This window comes from Oryctolagus cuniculus, chromosome 10 (assembly GCF_051225735.1).
Source record: "Oryctolagus cuniculus isolate XC-2025 breed Fujian yellow rabbit chromosome 10, ASM5122573v1, whole genome shotgun sequence".
Lineage (NCBI taxonomy): Eukaryota > Metazoa > Chordata > Mammalia > Lagomorpha > Leporidae > Oryctolagus > Oryctolagus cuniculus.
Window position 1 is genome coordinate 104523714 of NC_142876.1, and position 12411 is coordinate 104536124.

General features: G+C 52.7%; 1 protein-coding gene across 12 annotated transcripts in view; it reads left to right on the forward strand.

Moving 5' to 3' along the window:
* Window positions 1-12411, forward strand: part of LARS2 (leucyl-tRNA synthetase 2, mitochondrial) — a 283596-nt gene that overhangs the window by 203855 nt on the left and 67330 nt on the right. The gene's annotated exons all lie outside the window — the stretch shown is intronic.

The window sequence follows — 12411 nt, forward strand, 5'->3', positions numbered from 1 at the left end:
CGTGGTAGCCCGTGGTTGCCGTGTCAGAGAGGGGATACTGGTCTCATGTGCAGAGAAAAGCACAAAGCTCTAAATACCCTGTGGCCACTAAAATTCACTTAGCACAGCAGCACTCCAGCTCGCGGTCCGGATGCTGTACAGAAGAGCAGCCCCCAGTTTTCCCGCTCAGAACACCTGCCTCACAGGGCTGTTTCCCCATTATGAGTTAGGCAGAATGCAGCAGAGACTGGCGTGTGGAAAGTGCTCATTAGAACTGGGTAGCACGGTGCCTTGTTCCTTTTAAGCACGGTCACATTGGAGACCTAGAAGAGCAGAGCCGAGGCTGTTGCTTCCTGTACCTTCCCCGGCGTGGGAGCCACTAACCACTGACAGTTGGGGTCCACTGCATTACTGGGCGGGATGCCAGGTCACCTCATGGACCCATCAGACGGTTCCAAAATGGGCATTGTTGGAAAGGCCGCCTAATTAGCCTTTTTGTTTTGACCTCTGCTTCTAGTTGGAAATGTAATCACCTAAGTGAGGGGTATTATTCTTTAAATTGTCAGCTGTGAATTTTCATCTGTTCAGCAGAAATGGTTAGTTACCATGGTGATCCTCCTGGTTCTTGCTGAACTCCTGTGCAGAATTATTGGAAAAGCTGTCTCAGGAGGTCGCCAGTTGGTTTGCTGTGAGAATCAGGAGAAGAGGGAGAGCAGGATTCCATGGTGCCACGGGACTGAGAAGAGAACAGAGACACCAGGGGGCTATACAGTATTGGGGGGCCTTGGAGGTGGGATCCAGCCAGAGTATGCAGTTGAGACCCCAAAAAGGCTGTGGATTGGAGGGAAGGGGGATACCCTAGGACTGAGGACAAAATCTGCCAGGACTCATCTTCATAAAAATAAAAGCAGCCCCAGGAGATGAAAAGGGAACTTCCTGAGACAGCATAATCCAGACTCCCTGCAAGGTTTCATCCACAATGTCCAACATATAATAAAAAAATTACTAGACCTGCTAAGGAGCAGGAAATTGTGATCCATAATCAAGGAAGTAAAAAGCACCCCCGTAGAAATAGACTGTAAAGAGCTCTTTCTCGCTGTCTCCTGATCTCTCTCCCTCTCAGTCTCTATCTCTCCCTTTCTCGATCTCTCTCTCCTTCTCTCTTGATCCCTCTCTTACGCTCCCCCCCTTTTCCTTTTTTGCCTCTTTCTTCCAGTCTGTCAGGTTTCCTCCAGTAAATCCTTTCCCTTAAAAAAAAAGGCAAAAAGAAAGAAATAGACCATAAAATCAGCCGGATGTTGGAATTAGTAGGTAAAATCAAAGGCATTTGTTGTAGCAGTGGTATGGGACTTGAGGGAAAGATGGCCACAGTGGGCAGACACATGAGGAATCTCATGAGAAAGTGGAAACTTTAAGATGAACCAGGGCCAGCATTGTGGCATAGCAGGTTAAGCTGCTGCCTATGACACGTGCCTGTTCCAGTCCTGGCTGCTCCATTTCTGATCTGGCTCCCTGCTGTTGTGCCTGGGAAAGCAGTAGAAGATGTCCCAAGTGCTTGAGCCCCTGTACTCCCATGGGAGATCTGGATGGAGTTCCGGGCCAGTCCTGCCCCTGCCACTGTGGCCATTTGGAGTGAACCAGCTGAAGGAAGATCGATCTCTGTCTTTGTCTCTTGTCTCTCTCCTCTCTCTGTAACTCTGGCTTTCAAATAAATAAAAATAAATCTTTAAAAACATGTTTAAAAAATGAACCAGTTAGAAATCTATAATGGAAAGGTACAGTGTCTGAAATGAAAAATGTACTGTTGGAGCTGCAGAGGGATCAGTAAGGTTTAGGCAGACCGTGAACCTGGACGGAAGCTTCTCCCTCCACCCGCTCACCCTGCAGGGAACGTCGTTTGTGGTGGCCCTGAAACAGAGACGAGCCTGAGCAGCGGGGAGAGGGACACTGCTGCTTAAAGAGGAGTGTGAGTGGAGCAACTCAGGTGGGGCTAGATCAGGCAACGCCTTCTAGGTTCTTAGGGAGTTTGGACATTACCGTGGGGCCCACAGGAAGCCATTCACAGAGCCTAAGCGAGAGGCCGCAGTGGTCAGATCTGTGGCAAGAGGAAGGGGTACCAAGAGACAGGCTAGAACTTGGATGGCACAAGGAGGGACAAGTGAGTAGGTTGGTTGTTGAGATGGACAGGTGGTAAAGTCCGCTGAGCTTGATGATCTGCTGGGTAAGAGTGCCTCATGGTCACAACATGGCTGTTGGGACTGCGGTTACCCCCATTGTACTGACGGGGGAAGCTGAGGCTCCCACTGGTGCCAGGCAGCAGCGCTGGGATTCAGGTCCGAGGGATCGCGCTGGCACATGGCACCCTCTGCTGCTCCCCTCGGGGTCTGCATCTGTTCCTTCTTTCCCCAGATGGTACCGAGGGCCTGGCCGGACCCTGGCTCAGGCACTAAGAACACAGATAAGAGACACCGAGGCCCCTGTTTCCAAGCAGACAGTCGGGGACGTGAGCTTCCTGCTCCTGTACTCAGCCCCAGGACAGAAGTTGGCTTTGCAGGCAGCTCCAGGGAGTGCCCGTCCAGTGTGGCACCTGTGTAGCCTCGTGCTTTTCTGGAAGCTCAGCCAGAGGGCTGGTGAGGGAGCTGTGGTGACGAGGACGTGTGCACGCAGTGTAGATGGTGGCAGAGGGGGCACAGTGAGAACCGAGGGGAGCCCAAGGTGGCTCAGGAGCTGTTGGTCCTCCCCAGGGCCCCGAAGGCCGTGGCCAGGGCTGCAGCTTAGTGACAGTGAGGCTCTGCGAGGGTTTTCTCTTTTTTTCAGGTTCTATTTATGAATTTGAAAGAGTTACAGAGCGGGAGAGACAGCGATTTTCCTTCCGCTGGGTCACTCCCCAGATGCCACAACGACCAGGCCTGGGCCAGGAGCTTCTTCCAGGTCTCCCACATGGGTGCAGGGGCCCAAGCACTTGGGCCATCCTCTGCTGCTTTTCCAGGCCACTAGCAGGGAGCCGGGTTGGAAGCTGAGCAGCGGGGACACCAGCTGGCGCCCACGTGGGCTGCCGGCACTGCAGGCCACGGCTCCACCTACCATGGCACAGCGCCGGCCCCGAGGTTTTCTCCTAAAACCCCAGTGCTCCAAAGCTCTCGCTGCATCCGTCCGCACCCAGCCCGGCTGCGGTCAGCCGGGGCTGAAGCTGGCCTCGCCTCTCCAACTTTTAGAACATATTTTATGAATTACTGAATAGTAGGAGGACACCCCATCCCAGCTCTCTCGGACGCCGGATTCGCACCATGTCCTGAGGCTCCCTGGGAGACAGCAGCTTCCACTCCGAGCCCCCAGGTCTGGCTTGCCCTCCCTGTGCCACTGAGCTGGTTCATTGCGGCCCCTTCTCGCCCAGGGTCTCCTCGTGCTTTGCCTGTCTCCCCAGGGTCTTCTCAGGCTATGGAGGTCGAGCTCTCTCCTTCCCCACCTCACTCCCCAGCCCCTGCTATCCCCGAATCCCCTTCAGGGTAGTGGTTGGCCAGGGGCCTGTGCCAAGGGACACAGGGGAGCTGTTACAGGGAGAGCCAGCCCCCAGCCCCTCGGAAGTCCTGTGGGGAGTGGCGTGGGCAGGAGACAGTGGCAAAAGGCACGGGCAGCTCTCCCGGCTCTTCCTCCCTGGCCCAGAGGGAGGAGGCTCTTCCTAGCAGCTGGGAGGGGTCACCGAGGGCAGGGCTGGCCGGGGCTCTTAGGCTCTGGGATTTAGAGACCAGTGGTGTTTCCAGAAGGCACAGAGACCACAAGCATTCAGGCTTGCTTTCCTGAAACACAGGGCCTCCTGCCCACCCTCCCGTGCCCCGGACCTCTGGAGGCGGTCTCTAAGAGGTTGCTTCTCTGGCCCCACCTCACTTGCCTCCCCGCTGGGTTCTTGGCCACGCCCCACTGCCCCTACCACACCCACTCGCATGCTCTGCAGGCAGGAGAGTGTCTGTTTTTGTTCGGTTCTTGTGTCTGAGATGGAAGGGCCGACTGGGAAGGGAAAGTGGAAGACACAGTGGGCCAGTGTCCTTCTTGTCTGCTGCCGTGACGTACACGCTCAGCCTGATCAGGAGTAAACTGAGGCACGACCAAACGCTGCATCTGCTCTAAGGAGCCTCTCAGCTCTCGGCCAGGTCCTCTGGGGCGTGCAGCCCCCCTTCCTCATGACTGTGGTAGCCGAGACTCCTCGGGACCAAAAAGATCTCTTAGGCCCTGGCTGAGGAGTCTCGGAGTTCGCTCCTCAGGGTTGATGACTGCCCCAGTGACCCCTCGTAGCTTAGGGAGTCAATTGCTTTAATAAAAAAAAAAAAAAAGATTTGTTTATTTTGTATGAAAGAGTGAGTGAGAGAGAGAGAGAGAGAGATATCTTCCATCCACTGGTTCACTCCCCATTTGGCCACAACGGCTGGAACTGGGCCAGGCCAAAGTCAGGAGCCCGGAGCTTCAGGCTGGGGTCTCCCGCATGGGTGCAGGGGCCCAAGGAGTTGGGCCGTCTGCTACTGCTTTCTCAGGCGCATCAGCAGGGAGCTGGACTGGAAGTGGAGAAGCTGGGACTCAAACTGAAGGTCATGTGGGACGCTGGCATCGCAGGCAGAGGCTTAACCCACTCAGTTTAACCGGAGAGGCCATTTGCGACAGTGTTTAGCTCAGGGTCCCCTTGGTTTTTAATCCCTGCCCTGATCTGAAAAATGTAACAGCAAACAAACTCTCCTCTCTGCCTGCACTGCTGCGGAGAACTACTAAACCATTGTGATGTCTGCACAGCTAGGGAAACAAGGGGACGGTGTTACTGTGTTCCAGGCAGCCCCACCTGCTCCCTCCCCGGCCCTCCGCAAGGGGCGCGCTGCCCTCCTGGGGTGCCTGTCCCGTCTCCCCGCCCAGCCCACACTCCATTGCATAGCTGAGTGTCCCAAGTCCAGGAAGGAGCCAGGACGCAGCTGGGGTCTCCTCTGTCCCAGCCCTGCATTCTTTGCACCTGCTCCTGGAGCGGGTACCCCGACAGGGCAGTTCTGAGTGGTGCGTGCGGGCCGTGGGCAGTGTTGCAGGGAAGCAGTCAGGAGACGCAGCAGGCAGAGATGGGCTCAGATGGGTGGTAACGGAAAGGGGTGCTTGGAGGTTCTTGTCCTTGTTTGGGTGGAGCTGGGTCGGGCGTGGCATCCATGTGCTGCAGCTTCCCGTCCACACCCCGGGGCTTTCCGAGCTGTCTGGAGATCGGCGAGGCTGCTGTTAAGGAAGCGGGCAGTCATTCGCAGGGGCACATGAAGTGACAGATTTTTTCCGAAAGCAAGTGTCTTCTCGCCGAAAGGGACCGTTTTCCGGTGTCCTGTTCCTCGCTGTGAGTGTGCACTGGGCCAGGGTGGCTAACGCCCGCGTGTCACATTTGCTCGAGATGGAGAGAGCTGCTCCTTCCCGGAGCTGTAGCAAGTTGAGAACTCAGGACACAGCGAGCGCGAGTGGTTTGAAAAGGGTGTGTTGGCAGCGCCGTCTCAGCCATGTGAAAACACGGACGGCAGCACACACACCCCGTCCACATCTCAGGGCTAACACGAGCGGTGTCGAAGTCTGCTCCACCGCGAGAGGAAAGTGCTGGCAGCCGGTGGGAAGACATCGTTGATGGGAACACACATCCCGGTTTCAGAGTTGGTGAGGAATGTGGGTGGTAGAGTCCCTGGCAGACAGCCTAGAGGGCAGAATATTAAAAGGCGCCTCCCTGGGTACGTAAGTTGATTGTAATTGTCATTTTTCTTTGTTCCTCTGACCTTCCCATGTTTTCTGTAAGATGATTATCATTTTGATAAGATAAAACTGTGCTGTCAGGCTTATGTTTTCGTATATATGCACATCTTCAGACCCGTGGGTCTCAGAAAAGGCCCATCTCCCGTGGGAGCAGTTTCTAAATTCATAGCAGGCTTCCAGCTGCACTGCGGGTAACGGGCAGAGTGTCCCCTGGGAGGCAGCCACCACTTTGTTTTCCACAGTGAGACCAATAAAAGCTTTCAGTCCTGCCCCCAAGACTCCAGGAACAAGACCACTGTTGCAGGAAAAGAAAGCTCGGTGCTACAGATTGGGCCGGGGAAGATTCTCACGCCATGGGTGTTTAATTCCCACCCCCACCCCCACCCCTCCACCCTGAGTGATGCAGGTGAGTCACAGGCAGTCTGCACCCAGGGCCTGGTGACACAGTGTGGTCTTCATCCCTCGGGAGTCAGTGGGAACAGAGCCATTAGCCGCTGAAGAAGCAGGAGAGGGGGAAAGGTTGGTAAGCGTGGCCTGAGTTAACACACGGACATCGGGAAAAGAAGAGGTAAGCCCAGCTGCTGCCACCTTCCCCATAGCGCGTGCACGTGGGCCCCCGCAAACGGAGACCCCAAGACATTCTCTGAGGGTCCCACCCAGAAAGCTGCCTCAGGGGCCGCTGTTGGCAAGCCAGCCCTGAGATGACCACCGAGGGTCTCCCCGGGCTGCTCAGAGCCCCTTCAGCTCTCACCCCAGTTCCCATGTACCCGCACCTGTTGGCCAGGATGCCCTGAGCAGGACTGGTTATTGCCCCGCTGGGTTCACAGCGCCTCCGGGAGAACTGAGGCTGATTTGTGAATAACTGGTGTTGAACCGCCCCCTACACGTAGATTTGGCCTGAAATACATATCCCGTATCAGAGAGAGGTTACAGTAGGGCTCTCAGAGGGAGGCTTTATTGTGTTTATCATGTCCATTCTGAATTCAGACTGGGTAGCCATCATGCCAGAGTGGTTTTTCGGTGCATGACAGTGCTTCAAAAAGTTCATGGAAATGGGATTAAAAGATGTCTGTTTTGGTGTAAAAAAAAACTTAAAATCAATGAATAGTTTTTTTCATAATATGTGTTTCCACCAATTTTCTGAAGACCCCTATAGTCAAAGGGGCCTTAAGGTATAAGAAAAGCTTACTCCTCTAGAATGGTCTCTAGATTTCTAAACGACTTGCCTCCTTACAAATTGACTTTGTGCTGTTAGAACGTAATGTCTAGGCTGGCGCCATGGCTCAATAGGCTAATCCTCCGCCTTGCGGTGCTGGCACACCGGGTTCTAGTCCCGTTCGGGGTGCAGGATTCTGTCCCGGTTGCCCCTCTTCCAGGCCAGCTCTCTGCTGTGGCCAGGGAGTGCAGTGGAGGATGGCCCAAGTGCTTGGGCCCTGCACCCGCATGGGGGCCAGGATAAGCACCTGGCTCCTGGCTTCGGATCAGCACAGTGCGCGGCGGCCATTGGAGGGTGAACCAACAGAAAAAGGAAGACCTTTCTGTCTCTCTCTCTCTCACTGTCCACTCTGCCTGTCAAAAAACAATCAAACAAAAAAACAAACAAACAAACAAACAAACAAAACATAATGTCTACTGTGTCTCTGAAGTGGTTTCAATGAAAAGGGAAGGGAATAACTCTAGGCAGCAAGAATAAGTTTTAGAGAAGCAGATATAGGGGCCGGCACCATGGCTCACTTGGCTAATCCTCTGCCTGCAGCGCCGGCATCCCATATGGGCACTGGGTGCTAGTCTTGGTTGCTCCTCTTCCAGTCTAGCTCTTTGCTGTGGCCCGGGAAGGCAGTGGAGGATGGCCCACGTGCCTGGGCCCTGCACCTGCATGGGAGACCAGGAGGAGGCGCCTGGTTCCTGGCTTTGGGCTGGCGCAGTACCTGCCATAGCAGCCATTTGGGGGGTGAACCAACGGAAGGAAAGACCTTTCTCTCTCTCTCACTGTCTGTAACTCTACCTGTCAAAATAAAAAAAAGGAGAGAAGCAGATATAAATTATAATTCAAAAATAATTGCTAATCAAATCACATTGATTCAGAAGTATGCTAATTGCCAAACTTTTTAAAAGTGCCTGTTTTAATGAGATGTTGGAGTTAAACTCGTCACTGTCATTCTGTCTCAGATCTGTGTCCAGCTCCAGAGATTCTTGCTACTCACCTCTCCCCTTCGTAGCTCCATTTATTTTACACATTGTGTACTTTTCCATTTGCCTAAGCTGTTTTTACCTGAGTTTTCTAAGCCACTGCTAAAATTCTTACGTGGTCATGTCACACCTTGTTCTTTTTTTGTTTTTAAGACTTATTTATTTATTTGAAAGACGGAGTTTACAGAGAGGCAGAGAAAGAGAGAGAGGTCTTCCAAACACTGGTCCCTTCTCCAAATGGCCACAACGGCCAGAGCTAGGCCAATCCAAAGCCAGAAGCCAGGAGCTTCTTCCGGGTCTCCCACACGGATTCAGGGGCCCACGGACTTGGGCCATCTTGTACTGCTTTCCCAGGCCATAGCAGAGAGCTGGATTGGAAATGGAGCAGCCAGGACCTGAACCTGCACCCATATGGGATGCCGGCACTACAGGTGGCGGCTTTACCCGCTACACCACAGTGCCAGGCTCCACACATTATTCTTAATGCTTTAGCTTACACACTTCCTGTCTTGGAAAGTATGGATTTATTACTAGCATTATTTCTCCTCCTTTGAAAAGAGAGTCGGATTAGCCGTGTTATGCTTAATTCCCTTTTTATCCCCAGCCTTTTAGGTTTAATCTTTCTCTCTCTCTCTCTCTCTCTCTCTCTCTCTCTCTCTCTCTCTCTCTCCTAATTTATTTATTTGAGAAGTAGAGTTACAGACAGAGGGAGAGACAGAGAGAAAGGTCTTCTATCCTCTGGTTTACCCTCCAGATAGCCACAATGGCTGGAGCTGGGCCCAACCCAAGCCAGGAGCCAGGAGCTTCTTCTGGGTCTCCCACGTGGGTGCAGGGGCCCAAGGACTTGGACCATCTTCCACTGCTTTCCTAGGGCATAGCAGAGAGCTGGATTGGAAGAGGAGCAGCCGGGACACAAACCGGTGCCCATGTGGACACAGGCGCCGCAGGCAGAGGCTTAGCCCACTACACCACAGTGGTGGCCCCATAACCTTTCTCTTATTCCTGATTTATCTTACATCAGAAGCCTTTGTGACTGCTGGTGCCTCTGCCCATCTCTTCCTGGTTCTTGTTCTGAGACTCCCGGCACCTGTGGACGGCTGTGTTCCGCACGTCCTCCCTGAGGAGCGCAGCAGCTGCCCTTTCAGCGCTACCCTGAGAAGATGATCATAGGGCCCCATTGCAGCCACAGTGCTTGCCCATGCGTCTCATGACGGCCATAGGAAAGCCTCATTTTATTTCATGTGAGAGTTTTAAATACTGTATAAAATCGGAATGAGAAGCCTGTCCGTGTTACTGTTCATTTCAGTTTTGCACCTGGAAGTTGTCTTTTGTTCTGAAACCCGAGCAGGATGGATTCAGGGCAGCCAGCTCTGGAAAGCTGTGGGCTCTGCGGCTGCCTGGCTGAGGGAGTTTAGGGAAACCACGTGACCTCCCCCTACCCCAGCCCCATTTTATTGTTCATTTGTTAGACAAGGGGAGCTGAGTAAATGAATGGTTTCCCAATTGTGCCCAAGCCTGGGGCATTTGGGGAGGGGCTGAAGGGGAGAGAAGGGCTTCTTACAGCTTTCTTATTCTGGGTTCCTCTTCAGTTTGAAAGGGGACGTCACAGCACTTTTAAGTTGTTTTTAATTTTTCATTTAATTATTTTCACTTGATTTGAAAGGCAGAAAGAGAGGGAGCGAGATCTTCCATTTGCTATTTTACATCCCAAATGCCCATAACAGCCAAGACTGGACTGGGCCAAAACCAGAGCCCAGAACTCACTCTCGGTTTCCTGTGTGTGTTCCTGGGATCCAAGTGCTTGAGCCGTTATCTGCTGCCTCTCACCGGCGCACTGGCAGGAAGCAGGAGTTGAACCTGAGCAGTCCGACGACATAGGAGACAGGCGTCCTCAGCGCTATTTTTAACCAGTGCGCCAAGCACCAAGCCCTCACAACACTTCCTAAGTGTAAAATTCCTGCCCTTTCTTCCAGTTTGGGGTCTGTGAGCCAGTGGGATTTCTATAAATAGAGGCGGGCCAGGGTGCGGAGGATGGGCACTGCCAACAGCGCCTGCCAAATGTAAAGACGGGAAATGCGGCAGTACCATCGCTGTCCCTGTAACTGCGGCCCCAAAACAAAGGGAAACCCAGAGTCTCCACCGCCGCAAGCCCACCAGAAGGAGCTCCTAGCGTGAACAGTTGTAGCACCGTCTGTAAGGCCACCAGACACCAGAGTAAGGGAAAGAGTTTATTGGGGGAAACCCGACAGACTGGAGGGAATGGGCAAAGAAGGAGAAGTGGGAGAAGGAGAGTGTAAGAGAGAGAGACAGAGGTCAGCAGATGAAGAGGAAGAGAGAGAAAGAGAGAGGGAGGGAGAGGGACGGAGGGAGGTCCTTTTAAAACTTTGCTGTGGGGTGGGCAGGGAAGTAGGAGTAGCGAATCCCGTTTAGGATGGGGATGGAGCTGACACCAGTGGTTGGGCCATGTGGTCACCTGACTTCCAGCAATGGCGGTGGGAGCTAGAGCCTAGGATGGTGTCAGGGTGTAGGCTGCCGCTGGGCGAGGTGGCCCCTTAGGCCCTGCTCATCGAAGCCCACATGAGTGCCGTGTTTGTCTCACAGCCGGTCCGTCAAGGGCTTGCTGGGTTGTTCAAGATGTTGATTTCATTTGGCCGATTTTTAAAATTTAACAGTATCAGTGGTGGTTAGGTTTTCAGCAGGCATCTTTCAGAATTAGCATATGAAACACATTCACAGTCCACTTCTAGGTTCCCTCTTTTGTCCTGATTGACAGCTGAATGTTTTAGGAAAAGCACCTCCTTCGGAATTTTCCCAGCCTTGACAATTCAATCTAGGAGAAAAAGAGTAAAACCCAGGAGGGCTCTTGTCGGTGGCGTGGTCATGCAGGGGTCGCCAGTATTGACCCAGCCAGCTCCAGGTCTCCTGTAGCAGGGGAGGGTGTAGTGAGAGATGGAGCCAGTCATGGAGCCACGCGTGAGATCGTGGAAAACACAATGGGTTTGCTTACAAGTTATGTAGAATCTCATTGGTCACCGGAGAGGAAGAGCCGTGGGTTATCTACAGAGTTTACCGAGTTCTAGTTCTGTGTGTAATGGACATTTATTTTAAAGGCTTTTTTTTAAGGTTGATTGATTTATTTGGAAGTTCAGAGTTAACAGAAAAGGTGAGACAGAGAAAGAGAGATCTTCCATCAGTGGTTCACTCTCTAGCTGGTCACAACAGCTGGAGCTGGGCCAGGCCGAAGCCAAGAGCCAGGAGCTTCCTCTGGTGTGGGTGGCAGAGGAACTGGAACAGAAGTGAAGCAGCCAGGACTGGAACCGGCACCCATATGGGATGCTGGCATCCCAGGCGGAGGCTTTACCCACTACACTCTCGACATTTAAGTTGCTCCAAAATATTGAAAATACTCCAGAGTGTATGACTTTATCAGCAGATTGTTTGTGCACATATTACTGTATTGATGCATTCTAGTTTTTATGCTTTTGCTATAAAACAGTATATAGATATCAAGATATTGACACTTCTACAGTCCATTGATGGTGTAAGGCCTCCACAAAACACACCAAACACAGAAGTTAAGAGAAAGGGTTTATTGACAGGGGGGTGAGAGAGAGAGAGAGAGAACGAGCATGTGTGTGGGAAGCAGGTCCTGTTATACCTTTGCAGGGGGCAGGGAGGTAGGAGCAGCAAATCCCATTAGGGTGGGGGTGGAGCTGACACTTGTGGTTGGGCCTTTGGGCTTAGGACCAAAGCTTACTGTACAAGGTGCCATCTTACCAAAGAGCCTAAGGTGGCATCCCTGGCATAGTTGGTGCCACAGATAAGATGGCACCACAGCATGAAGTTACACTGGTTGACTTAAGCCAAAAAGAATTCACCAGAAGATCAGGTTTCCCACAGGCCTATGGAAAGGCTGCAGACCTATCCAGAGGCAGGAATGAGGGGGGAAGGTGGGCACAGCCAAGACCTTTCCCCAGAAGTGTTCTGGTTAAGCCATTGCTGCTGTTGGCATCCCCAGCCTCTGGATTCTGGGGTGGTATTTAAACCAGTTGGCCCTGTGCCTCCGGGTTCCCCCCAGTAACCCAGCACCGTACTGAGCCTGTGTTGCTTCCACTCAGCGGCTTCGATGGGGAAGGTGCAGGACACGGTAGCAAGTCTGTCCCCTTTCAAGCTTCTGTCATTGGCGGTGAAGCCATGCCACTCACCCATCTTGGAGTTCTCCCCTGTAGGTGCCAGGGAGCTGAAGCAATCAAGTTGACAGTGTCACTGCGGAGAAAGGCATTAGGTTAAGGGTTTCTATAGTTGAATGAGGGCTAAATAATAACAAGGAGACCTGCGTTTCTGGTCTGCCTCCAGTTAGCTGTGATCTTGGGCAGATTGCTAAACATCCCTGGGCCTGTGTGTGCTCATCCATAAAGAGGATTTTGATGACAACATCAGCCTTATGCCTACCAGGGCCTTCCTCTGAGGAATAAAATGGAAAATATAAAT